Raw genomic sequence first — 13,598 nt, forward strand, 5'->3', positions numbered from 1 at the left:
TGTAACTGAGCTCTATATGTTCTTCAGTGATCACCATGTAGTATTGCTGAAGAACATTGTGTGCCCCCATGGAATATAAATCTTGGCTTAAATGCCTGGATTACAAAGATGATACAAACATCTAGGAATAAAGCCTTCAACCAGTACGTGTGCTGCATACCGATGGAGTGGATAATTGCCAAAGCAAAACAGTTGTTAACGGGTAACTGCTGAAGTTCTTGTGTTGCCCCAGGGCTCTGTCAGGGTGGACCTTTAGTTCCCTTGTGACTCATTTTACTGAGATGGATCCTTTGAAATATTGAAAATCAACTCCCAGTGTGATTGGTATACTGCTAATGAAGATCAACACTCAAATCAACGTAATAAAATGAAGTTCAGATTTTAGTAGTAGAACACATGCTGTTTGTCAGAATATATATTTAATCATAAAGAGAATAGAAGGCAGTTTTGGGGAACTGTTATTATTCTACATTCAGAAGGGCGGATGGCATTATTGACAATTTAAAATCAGTAAAGTGTTTACATAATGCCTCACTGTTGGTTGAAATATTCATTTCCCAACACAACAGTAAGACTCAAGGCAGCCATGTGTCTAGAAAAATAGGCCATTTAACCAAATCTACACAACACTCATGTGGAGCTTAAGCAGACATAACAGAAGAGGATTTGAGAGACCAATGGGTACAACAAGGCATGATTCAAATGCAAAACATTACATAAAGAGTAGATGGTGGTTTCATAAAAAGGGCCACAGTCAGGCATACATTCTCCTAAATGTGAGGCATTATGTATGTTATCTGATATGCTGCTTTAAATGCCAAGATTTTGCACACACCACTGTGGCATGTATGGGGCAAAGAACTTGCAACAAATGTGTTGGAGCTACTTGCTTTCTTCCTATGAAGTACATGAATTGCTCTGCAAAAACTCTGCCTTAAACGAGAGACTGTACTGCGTACCTTGAAGGAAGGAAGATGGGGACCTGAAGGCACTTGAGCCGATTACATACAGTGAATCAAACAAAAAATTAAGAAATCTGTGCAACCCCCTACATTCTCTGTCTTGTTTGCTTCATCTATTAGAAAGTCAGTACCTCAACACAGATGCAGGTAAATGACATCTACATAAACACCAGCCATTGTAAATGCAATTACGAAAGAACACCGACCTTAAAACTTGCCGCTTCCATCACACAATCAGATAAGGCTAGAATTACTAACATTATAGAGCTTCCAACACCTTAACGGGCAGACTCAAGTAAACAGGCAAGCACAGTGGCACAAAAGTTTCACAGTCAGCTCTGAAAGAAAAGCCAAGACAGAAGTGGTAAACACAGAAAAGATTGTAAACCTTCAAACCATGAAACCATGCATATATAATTCTGTCTGATTGTTCTAATGAGTCAGCATGAGACATTATGAAATATGAAGTCTGCCTGTGGCAATTGTCCAGTCTCTCAACTAAACCCCCAACTGCTGCAGGATTCCTACCCCAGTGGAAGGACAAGGGTAAAGAGAAAATTAACCAATAAAGTGGCTTCCATATAGTAGTGGAATATCAGTTGCGTCTGGACTCATGTAGATAAACTGCAACTTCTATTACAGGGAAGAACACTGAGTTTGTGTCTACAAGCTACATATTTTAAGGATTCTGACCCCCCTACACTGAGTGGATATAGCCTCCCAGATAGGACAACCTCAGTGAAAAGAGAGCTAAAGGTGGAAGGGCCATCTTTATAGATTGTGCATACACTCCTCAACTTTTTCCACTTGTTGCAAACTTACAATCAATTTCTGCCACAGTATGTGTGTTGTGTAGGATCACTGCATGTTCACTCTACTTGCTGCCTTATCAACCAACAGATAAAGAGGCTCTCACCAACTCCATCACACAGATCACCTGACTGATACTTGTGTGGTGATTTTAAGACATACGGTGTTCTATGGGGCTCTACTACTGCCTGCCCCCGTAGTAGATCTTTATCTTCTGAACATGAAGCAGGACAGACACTACAGCACTCTTATTCCACAGTGTTCTGGCCATCTACAAAAGCATTCCCGTAGAATAATGAATGTCCCTCTGCTATCAGTGACAGGCGGAAAACTCTACATGGGTTCAAATATTGACCGTAAGTATAGAACCTCACAGCCTTTTTCATAACAAGGACCAAATGCTGCTGGATTATAAAGGGAGAGTAAGCTGAAATCATGGCATCAGTTCACAAACATTATAAACCAACAGTGCAGTGTATTGGAGACCATTTGGAGGATTTGAGAGAGAGGTGTGAGGTGCTCAGTTAGTGTTGTACTGTGAAGAGGAAGTCTTCAGGCCAGTCCATGAAACATTACCCAGACAATGGATGAATATTTTACCAGAGTAAACACCAGTGTTAGTCACAAGCCTGCTTTCTACGACTACAGAACTGTCACTGAGAGAGGAGGCTGGGACCTCAGGCTCACCAGTTATTAATCATATAACTGCCCCTTCTACACTTAGGAGCCCAATTTGGCAAAGGCTTATGAAACATCACCTGCTTACTTTGAGAGTCCATTACATCATGTTGCAACCCCACACAGGAAGATGTAAAGAAATCATCCTAACACTTTTTTTAACTTCACCAGGACATAAGGACTATTTTCACACTTATGGAGGGAAGCCATTTTAATCCTCCTCATTAAACCTGATACGGACATTACACATCTGAGTAACTATCATAATATTTCTCTCACTAGTTGTGTGGGAAAGACCTTGGAGCAGATAGTCATATCCCACGTTGCCTGGGTTCAGAATATATTGATCAGTCATTGATATTGTGACCCTGCTGGCAGGTATACAACAGATTGTCCAGCTCAGACACTCCTGATAAGTACTGTATCTTACCCTCAAAAAGGCATGTGACACTACTTGGAGGCATAATATCATTGGGCAGCTCCCTAAATGGTACATCATGGCATATTTATAAATTTTCCTATGGTCCTTACTTTCCGCACATTATTTTAGGCGTAGAATCAGCAATATCTTGTATGAGTATTTTGAACAAGAGAATGGTATCTCCCAAGGTAATGTTCTAAATGTGAGAATGTTTGCAACTGCTATTAACAGTACTCCATCAGCAGAAAGGAGCTCCATCCAGTTCTGCCAATTCATGTACAAGTTTTTATTTATTTTTAATTTTATTTTTAGCTCCCATCATTGCAGATAGTGCATGTCAGCTGTAGCTGATAATGGATGGAGGAATCGTTTGATAAAACTGGTTTCAAATTTTCGTCTGGGAATTCTGTATATGTCTTTTTTAACCATTCATGCTCTTTTTTTTAATTTGTCTTAATTGACAGTAAGGGATTCTTGAATTTCAAACAGTTGGTGAGACTTCTCAGCCTCACTTTTGATTAAAAAAAACTTATTTGATTGCCATCTTAGAGATTTAAAAACAGGATGTCCTAGATGCTAAATATTTTGAAATGTGTTAGTCACTGGGCTTGGATGGCAGAATAAATTTGTCTGATCCAATTTTATTAAAATTTAGTACAATCTCAGCTTCATTTGATATATGGATTAATCAGAGAATCACATTTATTGTATTAAATGACATCCACCTTGAGGGAATGAGGCTGGTTACTGGAGCATTTGAGAATGACTGTATTACCAGGCTCCATGCTGAGTCTAATAAGCTGCTGTTGACGTCATATGGCAATTTCTCATACTGCAACAATCATTAACTCCTATCCCCTCTCACCTACATACCACTTCATTGTTAACTGCACTTTTGAATGGCATCAGCAAGCAGTGAGGCTTATTCCGATGTGTACAGCACATTACGTTTAGATTTGGGTTTGGCAGAAAATGGAAATGAGCGTTTGGCGGCATTGGCCAGGAGGCCCCTTACAGGGCAGGTCCGGCTGCCTCAGTGCAGGTCTTATTACATTCGACACCACATTGGGTGACTTGTGCGCCAGATGGTGATGAAATGATGATGAAGACAACACAACACCCAATCCCTGTGTGGAGAATATTCCTGACCCAGCCGGGAATCGAACCCGGGCCCCTTAGGATGGCAGTCTGTCACACTGACCATTCAGCTATCGGGGCAGATGGTTTGGCAGATATTGATATTGTTGCAGAAGAAGCTGTGTAGCACAGTCACTGTGATATAGTGCTTATGATACTAGACTTTTGCATGGAGGGTCGTGAGTTCAAAATTCACCTAAACTAAAAATTTTAATTTCTATATTCAGTTTGAATAAATTCTAGAAGTATCCACAAATGTCAAGAATCGTTGTACTGGAAGGTGCTGTAACTGTATATGTTATAGATGGAGGCTGTTCACTCTCCACTCTTGTATGTGCAAGTGCTGAATAAACCTTTGTTAAGTGAAGTTAGTGTTCGTCATTCATCTAATTATACCCTCTACATGACATTATTCGGGTGGAGACGCTGGGTATTGGAACTTATGATAGCACACATTATTGACAGCACAGTGCCTCCCATCAGGCCACAACAGAGCCACAGTTTACGTGGCAAGAAACCCGAGTTTGAGCCATATTCCACAGATCGCAATCTATCGGAGACAGAAGAGGAAGAGGATGTTACGATGACAGCAACTGTGCACCACCACATGAGACATCCTTCCAGCTTCTCTGGTGACGATGGCGAAGATCCAGATAAGTGGCTGAAGGTATATGAGCATATAGCCAAACTGAACAAATGGGATGACACCGTGTGTTTGGCTAATGTATTTTTCTACTTGGAGGGCACTGCCAAGCAATGGTATGAGAACAACGAGGAGAAGTTCACAAGGTGGGAAGTATACCAGGTGGAACTACGCAAGTATTCCAGCGACACGCGATGACAGAAGTGCAAGGCTGAAGATAAATTAAAGTGCAGGGCACAGCGTCCAGGAGAAACTACAGCATCGTACATTCAAGACGTCTTGGAGCTGTGTAAAATAGTGCATCCTAGAATGAAGGAGGAAGATAAGGTTGCAAATCTCATGAAGGGTGTTGCTGAGGACATGTATCAAGCCGTACTACTGGAGGAGGTTTCAACAGCAGACGACTTCATAAAATGATGGTAGTATATTGAGACAATGCATCACAAAAGAATTACACGCAAGACGTTTTAACAGCTTCCAAACATTGTATCAATGTCTGTGATGGAGGAAGCAACTGATTTCACAAGTGTTCTTCTTCAGATAGTGAGAGAGAAAGTTCAGAAGGCATTTGGATTGCACGGTGAGCAAAAAAACAAGACGGTTCAAGAGGTCATAAGGGAGGAAGTGTAACAGACCTGAACCCAATCTATCATCCTTCATTTCCCTTTAAAATGGTGAAAAAGTCGAGACCCAGGCGAAGTTATGTTCCTACAATGCCGCATGAGGAACCTGTTTGGGCACCAAGGAAGACTGATATCTGGAGGACCCAGGATAACCAACCAGTATGTTTACATTGCGGACAACCAGGACAAGTGGCACGCTATTGTCGAGAAAGGGGGCGGATATTTGATGACGCCCATGTCAGAAGACAGCAGACCGATCATAGCCAACACCAACTCCGGAACGACGAAGATGAACAAGAAGATGTGGGTGCAGGACAACGTAGGTCACCATCACCACAAGCTAGCCACTGAAGAGGATGCTCCCCAACAAGCCGATCAAGGTCTCCATCACCATTTAAAAGCTCCAGCCAATCACCTAGCTGCCACAACCTGGAAAACTAAAGGGTGCGACCTTCCTTGGAGGTGAGGCTGCCGAAGAGAAAAGTCCTCCGCCGTCGGTCACTACAAAAATGATAGGGAACTACGTCAATATCCTCATGGATGGCCAACCAGCCCAAGCTGTTGTGGACTCTGGAGCATCATATTCAGTCATTTCGGAGCAGCACCATCGCCAGTTTTAAAAAATCGTACTCGTAGACAGCAAAGCATCTCGGCTGAAGGTGGCTTATGGGAAATATTTAAAACCTACAGCAAAATGTACCATTCGTGTGGGTATAAGTGATCATACAGAGCCCTTAGAATTCTATGTACATCTGCAGAACAAATTTGTAAGTCAAAGCCAGCTTATTACCATGACACAAAAACTGAGAACTGCTGAGAAAGGTTTTGGGTACTCAGTTGTGAAACAACTTTCAGAGAGTCTATCGGCCAGTATGAGCAAAAACATATTCCGGAAAGATCTGAAGGATTATTTAATGGAAAAAAAAAAAAAAAATATGCGTGGTCTGTTTTGAGACGTCTGGTCTGTAGTTAAGGAATGTTCAGGTAACTCTGAGGTCTAAATACTAATCGAGAGAAAAATCCATGCAGAATACTATCATTATCACCAATTTCATGTTCTATATTGTAATACATAGACTATATATTTCACATTATTAAGTTGCCTTGTCCTATATTACAAGTACACACACTGTATATAAGGTAATAACATGGAAACAAAGAGAAGTAAATAAATCAGACATTTTGATCTCGGTAACCTCTCAAGGCTCTGTTAAAAACAAACCACGAACTAAACCAACCTTGAGCTAAATGTAGTTTCAGATGGAATGGAATCATATTTAAGTTAGCCAAATTTGTGCACATCAACTCTATTTACAGTTATTTCCGTAAAAGTACAAATAAAACACCTCTTACACGCCATTTTCCGGATTAACGACAGTTTTTGCACATTGGTCTGAGTTGGTGGTTTCTTCTTTTTTTTTTCTTTAGTTACAAAGTGCAGAGGAAAATAAAGAATTGATGGTACAGCATCTGGCTTGAGTTTCCTTCCTATGCCAAAGGCCTCAGTATTAAAACATTCTGGTGACCAATGTTTGCTGCATAGCACTGTGTGGTCATTTGTTTTAAAATACTCCCTTTTCATAGCAAGGGCCCAAATACACATGTCAAAAAAGTTTTGCATCACCTCAGTTCTAAGAGTTCCTGAACCTGAACAGAAAATTGGAATAGAGATCAACATAAATGTCTTTTCTGCCCTGTTTATTGCTCATGAAGCCTAGTGCAGAGTTCACTCAGGTGACTGATAGCATAGGGGAGTTAAGTAGGAATTTTATGAAGGAGGGCAGGTAGTGATAGTGGGTGGAGCAGTGAACAGTCTTGACAGGGATGGGGAATGTGATGTAGGTGGTGACCTGGTAAAGACAGCTGGTCAAGCTGGTGGCACTAACGTGCACTTCGTGCAACAGTTTCAGCATCATGATCGGCTTCAACTTAACACGTCTGTTAGGTGCGTTAACATGGGGCTGGAGAGGGCACTGATGGCAGAGGGCATGGATCACATTTCAGTGGTGCCACTTGGGTCTATCAATAGATCGGGTTTAAGTGGACATGGCCTGCACCTCAATAGGTATTGGAAGGGGAGGCTGACAAAGCTTTTAGGTGACAGTGTAGTGGGTGCCCCCACCCCCCCTCCCCTCCCCACATGAACCATGAACCATGGACCTTGCCATTGGTGGGGAGGCTTGCATGCCTCAGTGATACAGATAGCCGTACCGTAGATACTACCACAACGGAGGGGTATCTGTTGAGAGGCCAGACAAACGTGTGGTTCCTGAAGAGAGGCAGTAGCCTTTTCAGTAGTTGCAAGGGCAACAGTCTGAATGATTGACTGATCTGGCCTTGCAACAATAACCAAAACGGCCTTGCTGTGCTGGTACTGCAAACGGCTGAAAGCAAGGGGCAGTTGAATTTAGTGAAACTTAAGTTCTAATTGTTGTTGTTTATAGGTCCCCTAACTCTGACTTTAGAGCATTTGTGCTCAAGCTAGAGAGGGCTCGTGATTCACTTTATAGGCGATATCAGAAATTAGTTATATGTAGTAACTTAAATATTAATTTTGTATATGATGGTGCAAGAAAAAGGATGTTCTTAGATCTCCTAAATTCATATGATCTGATGTAGATGGTGTTTTTTTTTTCCAACTAGGGTGCAGGGGAACAGTAGCACAGCCATTGATAATATTTTTATTCATTCTTCATTACTAGATGGGCATTCTGCTAGTAAAAGGGTGAATGGCCTTTCAGACCATGATGCACAAATTTTAATACTAAAAGGGCTTTGTTCTCAAACAAATGTCACATAAAATTACACACTTTATAGGAAAGTTAATCCAATAGAGAGTTTTTTAAACCTCATCAAGGAACAAGAGTGGCAGGACGTTCACAGTGCTGATAATGTAGATGACAAATATAATGCTTTCATTAACTCATTTCTCATGCTCTTTGAGATTTTCTTTCGATTAGAACATTCTAAATGGGGTACTATCAGTAGAAGGCAGCATGGGTGGCTGACTAGTGGGATAAGAATACCCTATAGAACAAAGTGGGAAATTATATCAAAATTTTAGAAGTAGTCACATTCAAGCTACTGTAGCCCATTACAAACAGTACTGTAAGGTAGTTAAAAAAGTTATTAGGAAGACAAACATATCTGGTATGCAAATAGAGTAGCTAATTCACTGGATAAAATTAAAACCATATGGTCAGTTGCGAAGGAATTGTCTGGTCCGCAGCACAAGGTCGATGATATAAAGTCAGTTGGTAACAAAAATATTTCTGTTACTGATAAATCAGATATATGTACAGTATTTAACAATAATTTCTGAGCATTGCTGGTGATTTAAATAAAAATTTAGTTTCTACAGGGAATCATATAACTTTTTGGCAAATGCCATTCCGAGATTTATGTCTGAAATACTCCTGTGTGATACAGACAATAGGGAGGTTGAGTCAGTAATTAAATCACTGAAGACTAAGGGCTCTAATGGTTATGATAGAGTGTCTAGCAGAATATTAAAGTACTGTGCTGCACATGTTAGCCCTGTATTTAGCCATGTTTGTAATTTTGCCTGTAGGAATGGTCAGTTTCCTGGACGATTTAAGTACTCATTAGTAAAGCAGATTTATAAAAAGGAAGAAAGGGATAATGTAAATAATTTTAGACATATTTCTATGCCATCAGTGTTTGCAAAAGCTGTTGAAAAGGCTGTGTATATAAGGATAATTGATCTTTCTTTATCACACGATTTGCTATCAAGTGTACAGTTTGGATTTAGAAAGTCATTTAACAATTGAAAGTGCTATATTCTCTTTTCTCTGTGAGGTACTGGATGGGTTAAACAAAAGGTTTTGAATGGTAGGCACATTTTTTTATTTAACTAAGGCATTTGATTGTGTTGATTACAAAATATTGCTCCAGAAGTTGGACCATTACAGAATACAGGGAGAAGCTCACAATTGGTTCACCTCTTTCTTTAGCAACAGACAGCAAAAGGTCATTATTCACAGTGTTGCGAATGACTGTGATGTGGGGTCTTACACTCAATTCAACAAAACCTGATGTTTTAATTTCACAGAATGGGCATATGATTAGTGAAACTAAGCAGTTCAATTTTCTAGGTTTTCAGATAGATAGTAACCTTTCGTGGAAAGCCCATGTTCAGGATCCTGTTCAAAGACTTAATGCTGCCATTTTTACTATTCAAACAGTATCTGATTGCTGATTTTCATTTGCTTATGTCATATGATATTATATTTTGGGGTAGCTCTTCCGATTCTAAAAGGGTATTTTTAGCTCAGAAATGGGCAGTTTTTACAATAAGTTATGCAAGTTTACAAACCTCTTGGCAACCCCTGTTCATGAGTCTGGGTATTTTGATATTGACCTCTCAATATATACATTCCTTACTGTTGTTTCTTGTTAACAGTATTAGCTTATTCCCAAGAATAAGCAGCTTTCACTCAGTTAATACTCAGCAGAAATCAAACATGCATTTGGATCGGATTTCCTTAACTCTTGGTCAGAAAGGTGTGCAGTATACTGCTGCATCCGTTTACAATAAGCTACCACTCAAATTCAAAAATCTTAGCATTAATCCACGTGCTTTCAAATTGAAACTGAAGAGTTCCCTCATTACTGACTCCTTCGATTGTGTCAAGGAGTTTCTTGAAAAATTAAGATGATTCTTGTTGTATTGTTGATTGCGTTTACTTAAACATATGGGCTGAATTTTTTGGGTTCATAAACATTTATTTTTATCTGTTATTACTTTTCTGTTGTAATTTCATGTACTGACATGTTACGTGTCCTTGGAGATTTGCTCCTCAATTTGGTCCTACGGAAATTGATGTGTAAATAAATAATAATAAATAACTTGATGCCCTTCTAGGGTACTGAGCAACTGGAAAAAAGCACAGGTCATTCCCGTTTTCAAGAAGCATCATAGGACAGACGCACAATATTACAGACCACTTTCATTGTCAGTGTCTTGTAGAATTTTGGAAAAATTTTCATTCTCTTATGTTGTATAGTATTATATTTTGGGGTAACTCTTCCCATTCTAAAAGGATATTTTTGGCTCAGAAACAGGCAGTTTTTACAACAAGTGGTGTAAGTTCACGAACCTCTTGGCAACCCCTGTTCACGAGTCTGAGTATTTTGACATTGGCCTCTCAATATATACGTTCCTTACTGTCGTTTCTTGTTAACAGTATTAGCTTATTCCCAAGGATAAGCAGCTTTCACTCAGCTAATACTTGGCAGAAATCAAACCTGCATTTGGATCGGACTTCCTTACATCTTGTGCAGAAAGGTGTGTATACTGCTACTCCCATTTTCAGTAAGCCACCACAAGAATTCAAAAATATTAGCAGTAATCCACACGCTTTCAAATCTAAACTGAATAGTTGCCTCATTGGTCGCTCCTTCTATTCTGTCGAGGAGTTCCTTGAAAAATTAAGCTGATTCTTGTTGTTTTGTTGATAGCATTTACTTAAACCTGTTGTTGTTGTGGTCTTCAGTCCTGAGACTGGTTTGATGCAGCTCTCCATGCTACTCTGCCCTGTGCAAGCTTGTTCATCTCCCAGTACCTACTGAAACCTACATCCTTCTGAATCTGCTTAGTGTATTCATCCCTTGGTCTCCCTATACGATTTTTACCCTCTACGGTGCCCTACAATGCTAAATTTGTGATCCCTTGATGCCTCAAAACATGTCCTACCAACCTATCCCTTCTTCTAGTCAAGTTGTACCACAAACTTCTCTTCTCCCCAATCCTATTCAATACCTCCTCATTAGTTACGTGATCTATCCACCTTATCTTCAGCATTCTTCTGTAGCACCACATTATTATATTCTTCTTGAAGTCTGAGGGTATTTTACCTGTCTCATACATCTTGCTCACCAGCTGGTAGAGTTTTGTCAGGACTGTCTCACCCAAGGCCGTCAGTAGTTCAAATGGAATGTTGTCTACTCCCGGGGCCTTGTTTCTACTCAGGTCTTTCAGCGCTCAGTCAAACTCTTCACGCAGTATCTTATCTCCCATTTCGTCTTCATCTACGTCCTCTTCCATTTCCATAATATTGTCCTCAAGTACATCGCCCTTGTATAAACCCTCTATATACTCCTTCCACCTTTCTGCCTTCCCTTCTTTGCTTGGAACTGGGTTGCCATCTGAGCTCTTGATATTCATACAAGTGGTTCTCTTCTCTCCAAAGGTCTCTTTAATTTTCCTGTAGGCAGTATCTATCTTACCCCTAGTGAGATAAGCTTCTACATCCTTACATTTGTCCTCTAGCCATCCCTGCTTAGCCATTTTGCGCTTTCTGTCGATCTCATTTTTGAGGCGTATGTATTCTTTTTGCCTGTTTCATTTACTGCATTTTTATATTTTCTCCTTTCATCAATTAAATTCAATATTCCTTCTGTTACCCAAGGATTTCTAGCAGCCCTCGTCTTTTTACCTACTTTATCCTCTGCTGCCTTCACTACTTCATCCCTCAGAGCTACCCATTCTTCTTCTACTGTGTTTCTTTCCCCCACTTCTGTCAATTGTTCCCTTATGCTCTCCCTGAAACTCTGTATGACCTCTGGTTTAGTCAGTTTATCCAGGTCCCATCTCCTTAAATCCCCACTTTTTTGCAGTTTCTTCAGTTTTAATCTACAGGTCATAACCAATAGATTGTGGTCAGTGTCCACATCTGCCCCTGGAAATGTCCTACAATTTAAAACCTGATTTCTAAATCTCTGTCTTACCATTATATAATCTATCTGATACCTTTTAGTATCTCCAGGATTCCTCCATGTATACAACCTTTTTTTTATGGTAATTGAACCAAGTGTTAGCTATGATTAAGTTCTACCAGACGACTTCCTCTTTCATTTCGTAGCCCCAATCCATATTCACCCACTATGTTTCCTTCTCTCCCCTTTCCTACTGACGAATTCCAGTCACCCATGACTATTAAATTTTCATCTCCCTTCACTACCTGAATAATTTCTTTTATCCCATCATACATTTCATCAATTTCTTCATCATCTGCAGAGCTAGTTGGCATATAAACTTGTACTACTGTAGTAGGCATGGGCTTTGTGTCTATCTTGGCCACAATAATGCGTTCACTATGCTGTTTGTAGTAGCTTACCCGCACTCCCATTTTTTTATTCATTATTAAACCTACTCCTGCATTACCTTTATTTGATTTTGTATTTATAACCCTGTATTCACCTGACCAAAAGTCTTGTTCCTCCTGCCACCGAACTTCACTAATTCCCACTATATCTAACTTTAACCTATCCATTTCCCTTTTTAAATTTTCTACCCTACCTGCCCGATTAAGGGATCTGACATTCCACGCTCCGATCCGTAGAACTCCAGTTTTCTTTCTCCTGATAATGACGTCCTCCTGAGTAGTCCCCGCCCAGAGATCCGAATGGGGGCTATTTTACCTCTGGAATATTTTACCCAAGAGTACGCCATCATCATTTAATCATACAGTAAAGCTGCATGTCCTCGGGAAAAATTATGGCTATAGTTTCCCCTTGCTTTCAGCCGTTCGCAGTACCAGCACAGCAAGGCCGTTTTGGTTAATGTGGCAATGACCTTGGAGATTTGTTCCCCAATTTGGTCCTACAGAACTTAAGGTGTAAATAAATAAATAAAAATCAAGATTGGACAGTGTTGTCTATATGGAAAGTCTTATAACAAACCATGAACTTTAGAGAAGTAACTTATTCTCATTAGTTGTTACAAAGTATAGCTCAGGATTACAATCCTGTCTTCAAGCTGCTAATACAGATGTTTTTTTATCAGTTGCATCAAAAAAATATAAGCTGTTGTCTTCTGCCCAATTTACAATGGCTTCACCATTTTCATCATATTCCTTTTACTTACGTCGAGTATGGTGACTTTTAAGGTCTCCGAGATATATGGCAGGGTGTTGTGATACCGGAATGGGCTGTGGGGCTGTGGATTTAAATAGTAAGCATTAAGAACTGACTCGACGCCTTTTGACAAGAGCCTGGCAACTATTTTTGTGGTCAGCCAGAAGGCGATGGACAAAATACTGACCATAGTTTTCAGTCTGCATGCCCACATTCTTGTCCAGCCCACTGAAAGAAATGTTTCTATTCTCTTTCTGCTTATTGGGATCAGGACTATAATTATAAATGAAGATTTAGAGTTCTAATCCATACATATATTTGGTAAAGTTTCACACACACAACATTGTGAAAGTCATTAGGCTCATATTGACAGTAAATCTTTCTACCCTAAACAGCACTATGAGCAGTTCAGAAATGACCTCTGTGCTAAGTTCCTACCAAATCGT

The 13,598-nt window shown here is 40.0% G+C and overlaps 1 protein-coding gene across 2 annotated transcripts in view; it reads left to right on the forward strand.

Moving 5' to 3' along the window:
• LOC126297512 (protein inturned) overlaps nucleotides 1-13,598 on the forward strand; it is a 229,004-nt gene that overhangs the window by 12,524 nt on the left and 202,882 nt on the right. The gene's annotated exons all lie outside the window — the stretch shown is intronic.

Source organism: Schistocerca gregaria, chromosome X (genome assembly GCF_023897955.1).
Source record: "Schistocerca gregaria isolate iqSchGreg1 chromosome X, iqSchGreg1.2, whole genome shotgun sequence".
Classification (NCBI taxonomy): domain Eukaryota; kingdom Metazoa; phylum Arthropoda; class Insecta; order Orthoptera; family Acrididae; genus Schistocerca; species Schistocerca gregaria.